The following is a 14,741-nucleotide window of genomic DNA, read 5'->3' as shown; positions in this document are numbered from 1 at the left end:
GTGTTGGGTTAATGGTTGGACTCAATGATCTTGAGGGTCTTTTCTGAACAAAATGATTCTATGAATCTACGATTCTACAATTCTGTTTTAAGGAGAGAGCCACAGTCGGTGTGTGCAGGCTTCAATGCACACAGGTGGAGATAAGGGGACTGTAGTGCTAGTGTGAGTACCCACAGGGCTATGGCCATCACATCTTCACAAGGAGGGGTGTGAAAATGCAGAAAATAGCTCTGAAAAGAGGGATATGTGCTTGTAACCTCCATGTCCCTGGGGGAGCTGTATGGACTCAAGTCTGTGTTTTCATGGGTGCCCATGGGTTTGATTACAAATGTTGGGGTTTAGTTACAAGAGGATGTCTTGAAATGTACAGGTGTTTGTTAACGTATCTAGTGTTGTACTTTATTTGTTTTATTGCTGAATTGATCCTGACTGTATAGCTCACTGATTGCAAGATAATGGTGTGTCACTAACGAATTGACATACTTCCTGGACAGCAATTTGATTTAAACCACATGAATTGAGCAGAGTTTTTTTCCCCTGCAGTACCTAGGAATGAAAGCATTGGTTTTAAGGCACAGTAATAAACTAAACTCTTGGGCCAAAAATCGAATCTAAAGGGAACTTTTGGAGAGATATTTGTAAAAATATTATTTTATTTTTTAAAATTATTCATTGCATCATTTTTCAAAGTAATACCATAGGACAGGATACTTCCAGACCTTTTCAGCTGAACTGAAACAGCAAGGCTTGCATAAGTGGTTTTCCCAGGATTTTTCTATCTCAGTACCATAGAGGTAACTTCAAATTTCAAAGGGCTCAGGTAAACTTGTGCACTTTTTTTTGGCAAATCCTGGCTTCCTAACTGGAGCAATTTAGACCAGATTCTGGATCAGTACTCCGCTTCTTGATGTTATGTTTATCTCCAGTTGAACTTCTGAAGCATATATTGCATGAAAGATAAACAGTAGAGCTCAACAAAAAGATAGACAGTGATAAACTTAAATATGAACAAAAGCCTCTGTCACTATGCTTTTCTGTACAAAAGGAAAACAAATGAAGGTGGCCAGCTGTGAGATACCCACAAAATGGACTACCCAGTAAGTACCAGAATGAAAAGGACAGTCAGAGATGGTGCTGTTGTCAGAGGAGAGCTGTGGGAAAGAAATATGCAGAATTATAAAAATACATATATTGGGGAGAGGGAGAAAGTAAAAGAAGCTAAGAATTCAGAAGTAGCCTAGAACACCAAGTGAGTTTGTTTTGAACTAATTCAATCAATTTTATTTTTGTTTTATTTTATTTTTTTGGTCTGAAAACTTAAACCACTGATTCTTTCCTGATAGTCTCTATACTTCTTTTAGCTACCTTAAAAAAAATAATCAAAGAATTATGGCACAGCACCATCTATGGTTGCTAAAACTCCTCAGAACCACAGGATTAGAGACTTAAGGTTGTGCTCAGCAGAAAATGGGCATTTATTTAAAAATATATCAAAGAAAAGCTGAAGCAGCAAAAATGGAGGGGCACATCTCATGTGCAGAACTCGGGTTACAAAATGATTCTCTGATGTTATTGGGGCCACATTCCAGGAAGGTGAGATTGAATTTCACTAAAAGTGTAAAGAGTATAGCTTATTTAAAGAAGGGGAGGGGGAAAATACTTTACTGACATAGGGGGAAGAGTCAATGCAATGCTATTCTGAGCAGTCTGGTAGCTAAAAGAGATGATCAGGAGTCAAGGTATCATTTCACTGCATCACCTTAAAAAAGATCATCTTCAGCAAGCCTTGCAGCCTCTAGGTGTAAACAGAGATCCTATAAATTTTTGAAGGTTTCTGTGAGACTATTAACTACATAGAAATAAAGCTATTAATATGCAATAAGTTCAAAGATGGTAATACCAAAGCAACAGTTTACCTAACTGAAAAAAATGAAATTGAAAAGCTACAGTCACTGAAACACACAGATAACATTCTTGGCCAATTCCTTTTTTTTCTGTTTTTCCATTTTCTCCTTAACCTTTTCATTCATGTCTTTAAGAAGACATATACATGACATACCTGATATACCTGCCATAGTAGTTGTTACCTTTGAAAAAGACCTGACTCTGGTCTTGCACAAAGAGTTATTTCATGGTTCTCTGAATTACACCTGCTTTGCTTCAGTGTGAATGAAAGCAGTGTTAAACTGCTTCTCAGGATGCTACAGAGGCAATAACAAACTCCTGAAATGAGGTCTACATCAGAGAGAGAGAGACACAGACAAGATGTCAATCCACAGATTCTGGCAGAGGAGGTTGCCATGGAATCACAGATACTTCCTAGATGTGAAAAATGCTATTTTGATGTCTCTTGAATTGGATAAGGAAATATTTGTCAGTGAGGCTGGGATTTACCTTACCAAAGCTTAGCACTCTAAAATTGGGCATGATTCAGCGCCTATGGTCAGCAGGAAAACAGAGGCATCCTTAGAAGAGATGGCCATGCTTGTTATCATGAATAATCTGGTTAGGATGGTTTTCTAAGTAGCATCACTCTCCACTGAGTACAGAAGGAATTTCAGTTTTGTCTACATAGGTTTAAATTTCAGTGAAATGGATTGTGTGTTTCACCTTATTTTAGGAGGGAATTAATTAGTATTGTAGGCACTTCAACTCTGAAGGCTAGAATCTAGCAAAATGAATTTCCCTGGGTCTCAGATAATCTGTATAATGACAGAATTCACTCGTTAGTGACAGGGTAGGAATTCCAGACTAAAACATCTGCTGTAAGCGAAAAGTAGCAGCATCCCAAGATCAAAGCAGGATTCTAACAAACTGAACCCTCCCCTCCCCAAGACACAAGAAGATTTTGATAAAATTTTCTCTTACACTATTTTGGAAATTTTCATTAAAGACAGTTCATAAATATCCTCAAAAATTAATCAGGTACCAAACAGTAGAATGGCAAATTAAACTGTTTTTCAATTTTGGGCTATGTTAATAACATGCTTCAACATCAAAGTTTTTTTTTTCAGCCAACTGGTTAAAATGTAGTTCTTCTCAGAAGCAACTAAAGTTTGTCACAGAACTATCGGTTTGGTTTCAGGAGTGTATAACCACTGAGCATGACTGCTGTAGTTTAGCTGTGGGGAAAAATATTTTACTACTTTTGATCAGGGTAAAAATACAGAAAAATCCAGAGAAGATGACAGCCTTGTTCATCAAACGAAGACACATAGTCTTCATTTCAGTTAATGATGCCAAATAATGGCATGCAGAAGATCATTTCAGTGACATAGAAAGAAGAGAGACAATACTTCTATTGTTAATTACAATAATTAATTTCTGATGGATAGAACATTTAATAGAACAAAATAATTACAGGAGGATTGCCTAACTTAGATATTTCGTTATTCACAATTTCAAGACAGAAATATTTTTCTGCTCTGCATGGTGCACTGTCCTGCTCCCATGGATTTCTAGGCTCTGCTCATGAAGCTGAACAAACTGGACATTTGGTTCTCCTAAGGTATTTGAGAAACAGGGAAGTTCTGAGTCATGGTCTCATGGCTAGCTAAAAAAGTGTGGGAGATACTTTTTGAGCTTCCCAACCACTGCAATATGGGAAATGCTCCATTTCAAAAACAAGCCTGTTGCAGTGGAAGGACCCTTTGAGATCCAACGATAAGAAGGGCTGTAGGAAATGGATACTGAGTTATAGCTCCAGTCAGAAAAAAGAAATTCAACAGGGTTTTTTTTGTTGTGTTTTTTTTTTGTTTTGTTTTATTTTGTGTTTGTTTGTTTGTTTTTTCAGTAGGCAAACTTCTCACAAGATGAGAAACTGGAGAAAAAAATAAATAACCTTTCACCAATAAGCAAGGTCACCTCAGTTAAACAGAAACAAAATCTAGAAACTGTATTCTGCAAAGCTAATAATAATCTTGTGTTTCTTTATCTAACTCTGAAGCTTCTAGGAGGCTAACTTGACATTATTAAAAAAAGAAAAAATATCAAAGGAAACCAAGTGGCCAGAGTTTGCATCAGGGAAACAAGTGAAATCTTTCCTGAACAAGCGATTATCAAATTACAGACCTGTCACTACAGTTTCCTGCACAGGGTCAGCACCTTCTCTTGTTCCTGACAGACAAAGAAAGTGTGACAGGCTTGATCAATATTTCAGTTAACTAAACAGCTGGCTAATAACAGGACTTGTGACAGATAAAGGTTAGTTTTGAGACAATAAAATAAATGTCTTTTCAGAGATGTGTTTTAATTTCTATTGTGTCTTGTTTTCCTTTTCTTACTTGTTAAACAGCTTGCATTAATCTAAACTTTCCCTCTTCAATTTTGAGTTTTACATGTTCAAAAAGAAATTTGCCACAGATCTTAGATGTGGAAAAAATAATTAGAAGGCCATGTAAAGGAAAACAATAACATTTTCAGTTATCTGACAGTTGTAAAAGGACGACTGTGTTGAAAGGAAATATCAGCACATTAAATACATTTTCATGTCACTCTTATGTGATGAGCCCTCTCCTGTTTTCCCATCTGACTCATATCAAGGAAAGCCTGGAGGTTACAGGGCCATGCAGGCAGAGCTGTCTGGCAGAAGAGAAGACAATATCCATCACTGAAGTATTTTTCTTACATCAGTGCTGTCTGAATTCCAGTTGATGAAACTTCACAGAAACTTGGGCAATTTTACAATACTTTTAAATTTTGCAATGACCTTTTTTTTTAACCTAGCAGCACCCTACTTTAGAATCCCAAGGCCTTTTCCTTTGGGTTTCTGGGAACCTCTGATGGGAGTGAATTTCAGTTCAAGGTAAATGTGATAGAGTTTGACCATGCAACTTTCGCCCTTTGCAAGCAAAATATATTCATTGCAAGAGGGTACGCACATGTCAATGGTGCACTGTAATAAGAGGAACTCTGAGAATAAAAGTAAGCCAGACCTCAACGATATCCTAATCTCTGCCTTCACAAATTATTTCCCTTAACTGCTTTGGTCAGTCACAGTTGGATTTACAGGACAGCATCAGAGCTCCTGCCTATTCTGCCGTGCACAAAGAATTTTGAAAAGGATTATATTGTAAATTTCTCCTTCTGTATATTCATAACATTTAAAATAGCATTAAACCTTTGCTTCTGCTGCTCTGTGGGTTCCTGTACCCTACAGCTTACCACATTTCAGATTCTGATTGGGTTCATATGGTACTCCAAGCCTGTGTAATGTTGTAATGTTTCTATAAAGCCGTTATGTGGAAATACATTGCAAGCTCTCTTTCTTATTTTTCTATGGCATTTTTGTATGACACTTATTTATATAACTTATTATGTATTGTAGTTCCTAGTGATCATTTTTCATAGTGATCTAACTTGTCTGGTATTCTTTCCCTAAAGACACTAAAGACGGTGACTCTACATAATCTCAAGGTTTTAAAGCCGAGCTGTTCTAATGTCACGTTCAGCAGCTAAAGCTTTCAACTTGAGCTGTCATCTGTGTATGTAGTGTCAGCTGCACCTGATACAACTCACCCTTTCGTGTGACAAAAGCTGAACTTCTGGAAAAAAGAACCTCCCCAAAAGCGCCTCTTGGTGGCGTCACACCTTGATCTGGACGAAAACACCAGGTCTGTGCAGGGGAATGGATGGACTTTCCTCCACCTCAGCTCCAACCTGGCAGAGATGAGCTACAGCCTTTGCTTTGTCAGAGACTACTGAATCCAGGTTACACAGATGGTGTTCAAATAGAGCTATGGTCCCATGTGAAAATATCTGTGTTCAAGCTTGCTCCGTCACAGGAACTTTCTCTCCAAGATGTCCAGTATTCCAGTATATATCAGTATATATTCTTATTTTTTTGGGAGGGGTGGTTAATCATGCATTATGACACTGAGCACCTCATGACAAACTGATGCTGGGGAGAAGGAAGAAAGCTGAGAGGGAAGGGAAAACTGGAGTTTACGTTTCAGTGGTTTCTGTTTGTGTTTATGTTCCCACCCCCCATGGACTTCGCTTAATGCCTTGAGAAACCTTTTATCAAGCCAGAAGAACGGCAGTCTCAGCGGGCTATGGTAGGGCTTACGCTGCTTGATTCAGACTCTCATGCTGATTCAAATTGCTTTCTCTCACACATCAAAGAAAACTCCAAAATTTGGCATGTTCAAATTACTGCACTATTTCTGGGTGTTGTTTATTACCATTAAACACTCAGAGCCTTCAGACTCAATTAGCTGTTTCATTTTATAAAAGCCTTTAGCATCCATGCATTCATGCATGAATCCATTCCTCCCTCCTTATAGATTCTGAAGGCTATTTTCACCAAGGCTCCTCCTGAAGCTTTTGGCCCTTCAACAGCTCAAATGAACAGGGCTTTCTATGAGGCAAATCCTTCAGCAGACGCTAAGGTCTTCTGATACTCACTAGACCTCACACAGGTGAGGTGGAATCTCAGTCTCTCCTTGAAAGCCAATCTGCCTCAACTGCCGTTTATTCTGCTTACCTTTGCTAATGAAAAAAAAAAAAAAAAAAAATTGGACAGCTAATATAATTGAGTTGCTTAAGTTCCCTGTGAATGCAATGAAGAGATACAAGCATCAATAGCGAGCAATTCATTCCTTTCAAGGGTCGATGTCTGCAATATGTAGGATGAATTGCCCGTGGAGGTGCTACATTCTTTGTGTTGGCTGCATGTAATTACCTTTGATGACTAACTTTCATATGGATAAAATTAGATGATGTGATGACAGAATGACCTTGCACCTGAATGGCTCCCAGTACAGGCAATTTTTAAAGCTTATGAACATTTTGTTATACAAATGCTGAGATATAAACATGAAACATTAGTAATAACAGTGTTATTTACATGCTTCACATTTTTCATAACACTTGAAAACACCTAAAAGTTGTGAAGCTTTATGTCTTGGGTTGATTTTTTTTTTTTTTAAATGTTCAGGCTGATCTAAATCTCATCAGAAGAAATCAACTAAAGGAGGGAAGATTCAGGTTAGACACTAGGAAGGCAATTTTACAATGAAGGGAGTAAAATACTGACCTAGATTGCCCAGAGAGGTGGTAGATGCCCCATCTCTGGAGACATTCCAGGCCCAGCTGGACGGGGCTCTGAGCAACCTGATCTGGGTGAAGATGTCCCTGCTCATGACAGGGGTTGAACTGGATGAGCTTTGAAGGTCACTTCCAACCCAAACTGTTCTATGATACTATGATTCTATGATCTCCGGGTTCACATGTGTGTGCAGATTTTGATAAACTGTGTTTAAGACAAAAGAGTGTTAAGACCTTGATTCAAGCAGATCTCTGAGAAGGATCTGCTACATGCTTTTCTTAAAATGAACGTTCAAGAATCACCACAGAGACTTTGGTATTCTGAAGAGATTTTTTGTTCACTTGAAAGCCTAGTGGAACAGTGAAGTTTAGAAACAGAGAAATTCAAACAGTCCATTAAAAAGAAATAGATTGAATACAAGTCTCCTCCCTGCCCACTGTGCCTTTTCCTCCCTTTCACCTTGCTTATTATCAAACAATATCTGGATCTGTGGCATGTGATAACCTCCAATAAACTCCACACAATCGCCTTGAGGCCAGAGGTCCACAAATGCTCCTTTCTCTTTGTAAGAGAGAAGAATATGGGAACCCCATCTCAGGCTGGTTACCAAAGCCTGGCCCTTCCCAGCGCTCTTGGCATTTCATCTCTTCTCCAGCATACAGCTCGCACTAAGGAAAAAAGACATCTAGTAAAAACTCTTTACATAAATATTATTGACCTTTGGAATACTATTGCCCTAATCTCACCTGCCATTTGATACAGTTTGGAATTTGTTGTGCATTTGCTAGATTTTTGAAGAAAACAAATGGTGATTTCTTATCTTCTGCTGCTAATGACTATGTAATGCAAAAAGAAATAAAAGCAGTATAGATTACATATATAATGATTTTAAAAAAGTACCATAGTGTGAGTACCTGGAAACCCTGTCATGTCTGTCTGAAATGCAGATTCAGAAACTCCAGGAAATCTCAACAATGTGGATTTCCAGCATAACTAAAAGACGAAAGTTAGTCTTTGTCCCAGAGCTAGCTGAGCTATAAGCAAACTTCACAGAAGGGAAAGAATAAGTGAATGAAAAGGTGAAAGCATCCTCAAGTGACCACAGGTACCAGGACTTTTCTGTCTGTTAAGTAGTTGGGCTAGCTTTCATTTGAATTATTTCTACACTAAGAAACTTGTGAAGCCGCTGCCTGCTCCTGGATCACAAACTAACAGCAGTGTCAAAGACTTCACTATATTTTGTCGAGTTTGTTAGCCTGTATTTCCTGATCCCCATTGCAAAGACACATATTTGCCTTTGTGAGGAACTGGGATGATGTGAACTGCCTGGCATTTGATCTAAGAAACAGTATGTGATGAATGCACAGATATCTGTCTATGATAGATGAGAAGCATCTATCATGGAGAAAAAGGTATTCCGCATCACCAGAGAAAGGTAGTTTCTGCATTATTTCTCCTTTTATGTTTTCATATCCCATCTTCAGAACCTCATGTTTTTCATTGGCTGTTTGATGCCATATGCAGGTACTAGCAAATGGCAAGAAGGAAGGATCCCATCAATGAGGAGAATCTGATCTGAATACAGAACCGGTATTGACAGCAGCAAGGGATATGTTTGCTCAGTATCAGAGTACAAGAGTGAGTTTTGTGAATGATTAGGGAAAACCAAGTAACTTTGCCGGGAGAAGTAATCATCTGAAAACTTCCTAATAAAACATTATAAGAGAGACTTTCAGCTGGTGTGAAATGGCAGAGAACCATTAATTCTGCTGCTAATATTTAGCAGCTTAAGCACTACTCAAAGCATTGAAAAACCATATACATTTTTGAGATTTGTTCTCAGAGATTAAACTTCAGATTTTCTAAGAGTTCATAAAATATGCACCTATTTACTCTCAGAAACAATAAAAGGAATGAATATCAAGAATACTAATATAATTGGTCACATTTAAGATGAAAAACTGCTTCATCATTTTTGGCCTTTTAAAGGTAAAGTTTTTCTGTATTTACTTCAAGTAAGATGTAATCACATAACTTCAGCACCTGCTGTCCAGAGCCCCTAATGTTAGGTGAGACACAGAAAAAAGTCTTGGTAAATACTTCAGCTTTTCTGTTCCTATTTTTTCCCGACATATAAAAAGGAACAACAGCAATTTCTTATCTTCCTAGTAGGATGCTGTGAGTAATAAATAACAAATGCCTGCAAGTTTCTAAGAACTTTAATCCTGTTTACTGGAGAGGTCAAACTCTTGTGCTTCCAAGAGGAAGCAAAGATTTTACAACGTGAAAAAGAGCAGAGCTTTGTTCTAGTGCATGCGTTAGTCCTAAGGAGAGGACTAATCCAAGCTGTCCTGGTTTTGTTAAAAAACAAGTTTCTCTTTTATTGAATTTGCCTGTCAGTTAAAGCCTTCATATTAGCTGCATTTTCCTGGAGAACCAGATACAAGTTTTGGTAAATATAGCAATGGAATGAGAAGTTATTGATAAGTATGGATGGACATCTCACAAGAGGGACAACAAGAAACAGGTGACCAAGAAACTGACCAACTGTGTATAACATTCCATTCACGTGAATACTTCATATAAAAGTGAGAGCTCACGAGAATCTCGCCCCTTTTCCTTATGGCCGACATTAGGAGAGAATCTTGCTAGTCGTCCTTGTGAACTGAGGCCTAGTGACAGACTGAATCCAGCTCCAGTGGGCTGCAGAGTCTAATCCAGGACTTTGGGTGCTGGCTCTGCAGTTGCTGAGACTTTCAAGATTGGTTTTGTATATTTTGTATTATTTTCTCTATTCTTATTAGTAGCATTAGTAAAACATTTTTAATTTTTTCCAACTCTCTTCTCTCTGTCCTTCTTTCCCTCCTGATCACCTGTCCTGAGAGAGAAGTGGGGAGAGGGAGCGAGAAAAAGGGGGAAGTGGGGCAGGGGGAGAGGAGGTTAACAATATATCTGCTAGGGTTTTATTGTCACCCCGCAATCTAAACCCTCGTCACAAGCTCATGGCAGAGAGTTGTAATGTGTGGTAGATACCTTGATATATCTTTGTGTTAATTAAGATCATGTAGTTTTAGTTTCCAAACCATTTGTTATTCAAATCCATGCTTTATTGTGAGTCTGTGCATTTCTATATGTCTTGCCTTCCAGACAATTATAGAAAGCTCAGATCTGAAGGTGATTCTGTGCTCAGTGAGGTCTATTTTTCCCTTGGAGAAAGACAGCCTGGTCTGTCAAATCATCTTACACAGAAGTGTATCTATATATTTAAAAAAAGAGGGCCGGGCAGTCACGTTCAGGTGCTGTTATTTACACTGTAAGCATATTTGGATGCATTTAGATGTTTTAGAGACATCTGTTTGAAGTTTAATATGATGTTGTTATTCATATACAGCCCTAATTCATGCACATGATAACTTTATTCTTTTTGCTTATACTTTTAACTTCCTTAGAAGGGGAATAAAAAAGCAGTCCCAGAGGGTCATGCGAGACTGTATTGTTTATTAGCTCTGGGACAGTGACCAGTCATCTGGCATTATCCCTTCTAATGGCAAAATAACAAATGGGAGGTTTGTGATGGAGTTAGAAACCACAAAGAACTGATTACTTGACAGTAACAAGCTTAGTAGTGATAGTGGCTGTCAATCAAGAGATTTTGAATGAACAAAGTGTCCCTAGTCCTAAAACCTTTGCCCCTATGCTTAAACTCAAGAAAATCCCTCCAAGTTAAAGTCCATAATGAACTCAGGGGACTCAAGTTGCATATGAGCTATATGCAACTTACAGCAATAATTAGATTACACCACTTTCTCTTGCAAAAGTAATATTTAACCTGAGCTGCCTGAAAACTCAATAGTAAGATGTTAGACTGTAGTATTTCTTAGATATTTAGAACAGTTGTTGTATATTGTGATCACTTTGGGTTATTTTAGGCTGCATTCAAATAATTGGAAGTGAAGGGCAATAACCTAGTCTGAAAGCAGTATATTCTTTTACACTGTTGTCATATTGCATTGTGCCATTTCATTTGATATTAAGAGTTGTCACATCGTATTATGCTGTAGGTCAAGTAAACGATAATGTGATGGGACACAATAGATACAGATAGCAGGAGCCCAATCAGAATTTATTTGCATATCCTCATTGACTTAATTATCTGGTTGGTATCTCAACATGATCACAGTAGTTTTCAGAAAAGAGGAAGCGTTTTGCCTAAACGCATGTAGTTCAAGTATGAGTATTGAGAAGTTCATGAGCAAATGGAGATTTAGGCTATGTATTGTGAAAAAAAATGTTAATTTCAGATAAGTATATATAAATATATTACATACACACACAGTTACATGTAAAATGCTGAATCTTATGCTGTGAGATTTTTGTTAAATAATACTGGCCCTAAGATAGCTTTTTGTGTTCAATAAATCTAAGGGCTTTTAGCTTAGGAAACAGTTTTCCAGCAAAGTGTCTCATTAGTGTAATCCTATAAAACTAGATGGAAAAGACAGTTCTGGAAGTAGTGACTGTAAACACACTGAGATTTTCAAAGTCATCTGACATATTTTAAATTCTGTTCTCAGGCAATATAACACAGCTGTTGGGTCTTGTCTGAGTTTTGTTGTTGTTGTTGTTGTTGTTGTTGTGTTTTGGTTTTATGTACCCATGCCAGGATCAGTATTTTTGATATATAAACCAGAATTTCCTACATGTGTCAGTTCACTTCTGTTACTTAAATACTGAAGATAATCTTATGTCCAGGGAGTTTAAATCCTTTCTCAACTCTGAGTTGACAATCAAGATCAAGAAGATGCATTAAATACTTAAGCATCAGAGAAGACATAAAGGGTTCAGAAAGGGGATATAGATTATTTACACAAGTTGAAAACATGTTAGATATGGGCTTATTTATGCCAGGTTTTTAGCTATAGCTGATACACTAGGATGGGGTTACACAGTCAGAATTAGGTTTCTTTAAGCACCAAGTCTGTAGATCTGCTTCCTATCAAACTAAAAATGTTTGATGTTTAGCTAAATTACAGTTTCAAATTTTATATTTGATGATACAGCAATGAGTATAGCCTTGTGCATGTAAAGCAACTGACACTGTAGAGATATAATCTTGGTTCAGTTCTGTAAGTTACCATTAAATAAACAATAATAGTAATAGGAGAATTGTGTAACAGTTACCAAAAACACTGTGTTTCTCTAATTTTAATGTAATTTTAAGTCTACTTTAAATATGGGTGTCTTGGAAGGTTAGTTCAGATACATAAGATCTTTGGCTGTCAAATTCAGCAGTTAATCATTCCCATACTTATTTATTTTTTTTCAAATCTGGCCTGCATAAAATAAATAAAATTAATTCTTTCTTTCTTTCTTTCTTTTTTTTTTTTCAGTAGTATATAAATAGAAATCCTTTGAAAACCAGCTTCTGTCTGCAAGTTGTTTAGCTACTGCATAATTTGATTTTATGACTTAAACTTAAGTCATTATGAAGATTTAAACATGTCACAAGCGTAATTTATCTTGGCTACTGCTTTTGTAACCCGGAGAGTGTTAATAATATCAGGCATTCAGTAGATCTCTATTCAATACCTGCCAGTCCTGAGCAGCTCCTTTCCTCTCATGTCCGGTGGCACTGATAAAGTACCCCAGCATGATAAAATTGTGCCCTTCTTAACTCCCTCCCTGTCTGATTTGGATTCTAGCTCTAAGGCTTCACAATTCACTAAGGTCTGGTTTGACCAGGAATGAAGCAAACTTCCCACTCAAATTCAACTGGCCACAACAGACCCCTGAAATTGAAGCTTTAGGCATAAATTGATTCTGTGTCAGAAAAGTAGCAAACTCGAGTCACCAACCTCCTGGATGATTTTTCCCTCCTAGTTTATCATGCAGAAAGAAATAATATTTCTGAATAAATTCAAACTGTTGCTTGTTCTAGACTTAATGTTATTTCCATTTGGTTTAACCTCTCCTCTCCTCTCCTCTCCTCTCCTCTCCTCTCCTCTCCTCTCCTCTCCTCTCCTCTCCTCTCCTCTCCTCTCCTCTCCTCTCCTCTCCTCTCCTCTCCTCTCCTCTCCTCTCCTCTCCTCTCCTCTCCTCTCCTCTCCTCTCCTCTCCTCTCCTCTCCTCTCCTCTCCTCTCCTCTCCTCCTCTCCTCTCCTCTCCTCTCCTCTCCTCTCCTCTCCTCTCCTCTCCTCTCCTCTCCTCTCCTCTCCTCTCCTCTCCTCTCCTCTCCTCCTCTCCTCTCCTCTCCTCTCCTCTCCTCTCCTCTCCTCTCCTCTCCTCTCCTCTCCTCTCCTCTCCTCTCCTCTCCTCTCCTCTCCTCTCTCCTCTCTCCTTTCCCTTTTCCCCTTTCCCCTTTTCTCTTTTCCCTTCTCTTCCCTTCCCTTCCCTTCCCTTCCCTTCCCTTCCCTTCCCTTCCCTTCCCTTCCCTTCCCTTCCCTTCCCTTCCCTTCCCTTCCCTTCCCTTCCCTTCCCTTTTTCCTTCTTTATTCTTTTTGTGTGTGTAAACATGTCCTTGGCCTCGTTTTGGCTGCAAGTTTTGATTTCCATAGGATTCCAACAGAAATTAAAAATTTTGGAAGCCCTAATTTTATGAAACACCTAAACAGATACAAAAATCTCAGTATAAGATCAATTCCACTGATGTGGGTGTTTACACACATTCCTGCATTAGGTATGAGGTGGGTCAGGTACTACAGCAAAACAAAAACACCCACAACACACCAAAAGTGTGCTGAGGTGTCCAAAGCAGGACTGTTTCCTTGTTGTTTCAAGTGTCGGAAAAATGATTGACAAGTGAGTTTGTCATCTTTCTTGAGCAAGCTGATCAGTGACTAACGGTCCTTTTGATAATCACTGCAATACTGCTTCAAAACAATTTAGCTGTTAATTTGTCAGATCAGAGTATTCTTCTGAGTCATGAGGCAAATTCATTTTATTTGAACAGCAATTAATAAAACATGGAGGAGGGAAGAGAGATTTAAGCTTGATATAATACCTCATTAGTCTATTTATATAGCTGTAAACAGACATTTTTTCTTCTTGTATTGTTTAAGTTTCTTGGTTATATTATGAGGCCTCTTTAATGAGTTTATATTTAAAAAAATACAAGAAACAAACACTAATCACAAGAACTCTTGCTGTGAAAAAGTTTTATTTCTTTCTTCATAAGCTTTTCCTGTGGAGTGCATGAATAAGGCTAGAAACTCTTAGGGGTCTGGCTACCTTGTTGAAGGGGTACTGATAGAGATCTCTGTTCAGGATAGCCAACAGTGGTTGAAGGCACCCTATATACTATAAACGATATTAGCAGGCAGCTGGTGAATGCTTCAATAAGCAGTTGTGTTGTTTAGCACACTCGGTGTGGATATATACAGCAAGCCCTCAAAATGACCTCACCACACTGAGCTCTGCTATTTCTCAGCATTAGCAGCAGCTCCACTACACGTCCCACCACTTCCTACTCATCATGTACCCCAAGTGCACTTCTGCGTGTGACGTTTGTAAATAAAAAATAACCCAAGTGGCTCCTAACTTGCCCTGTAAATGTGAAACATGCAATGTGGGCATGAAACTCCTGGTTCTTCAGCTTAGGTAATGGAGTTCCCCCTTAGAGGACTAGAGGAGAAGTTGATCTTGCAATAAGAGGAGGAGCTGTTGTCTGTGCTACATTTCTTAGGCCCAATTAACT

This window comes from Nesoenas mayeri (genome assembly GCF_963082525.1).
Source record: "Nesoenas mayeri genome assembly, chromosome: 1".
NCBI classification, from domain to species: domain Eukaryota; kingdom Metazoa; phylum Chordata; class Aves; order Columbiformes; family Columbidae; genus Nesoenas; species Nesoenas mayeri.
The sequence above is the reverse complement of the archived record's forward strand: the minus strand, read 5'-3'. Positions refer to the sequence as shown.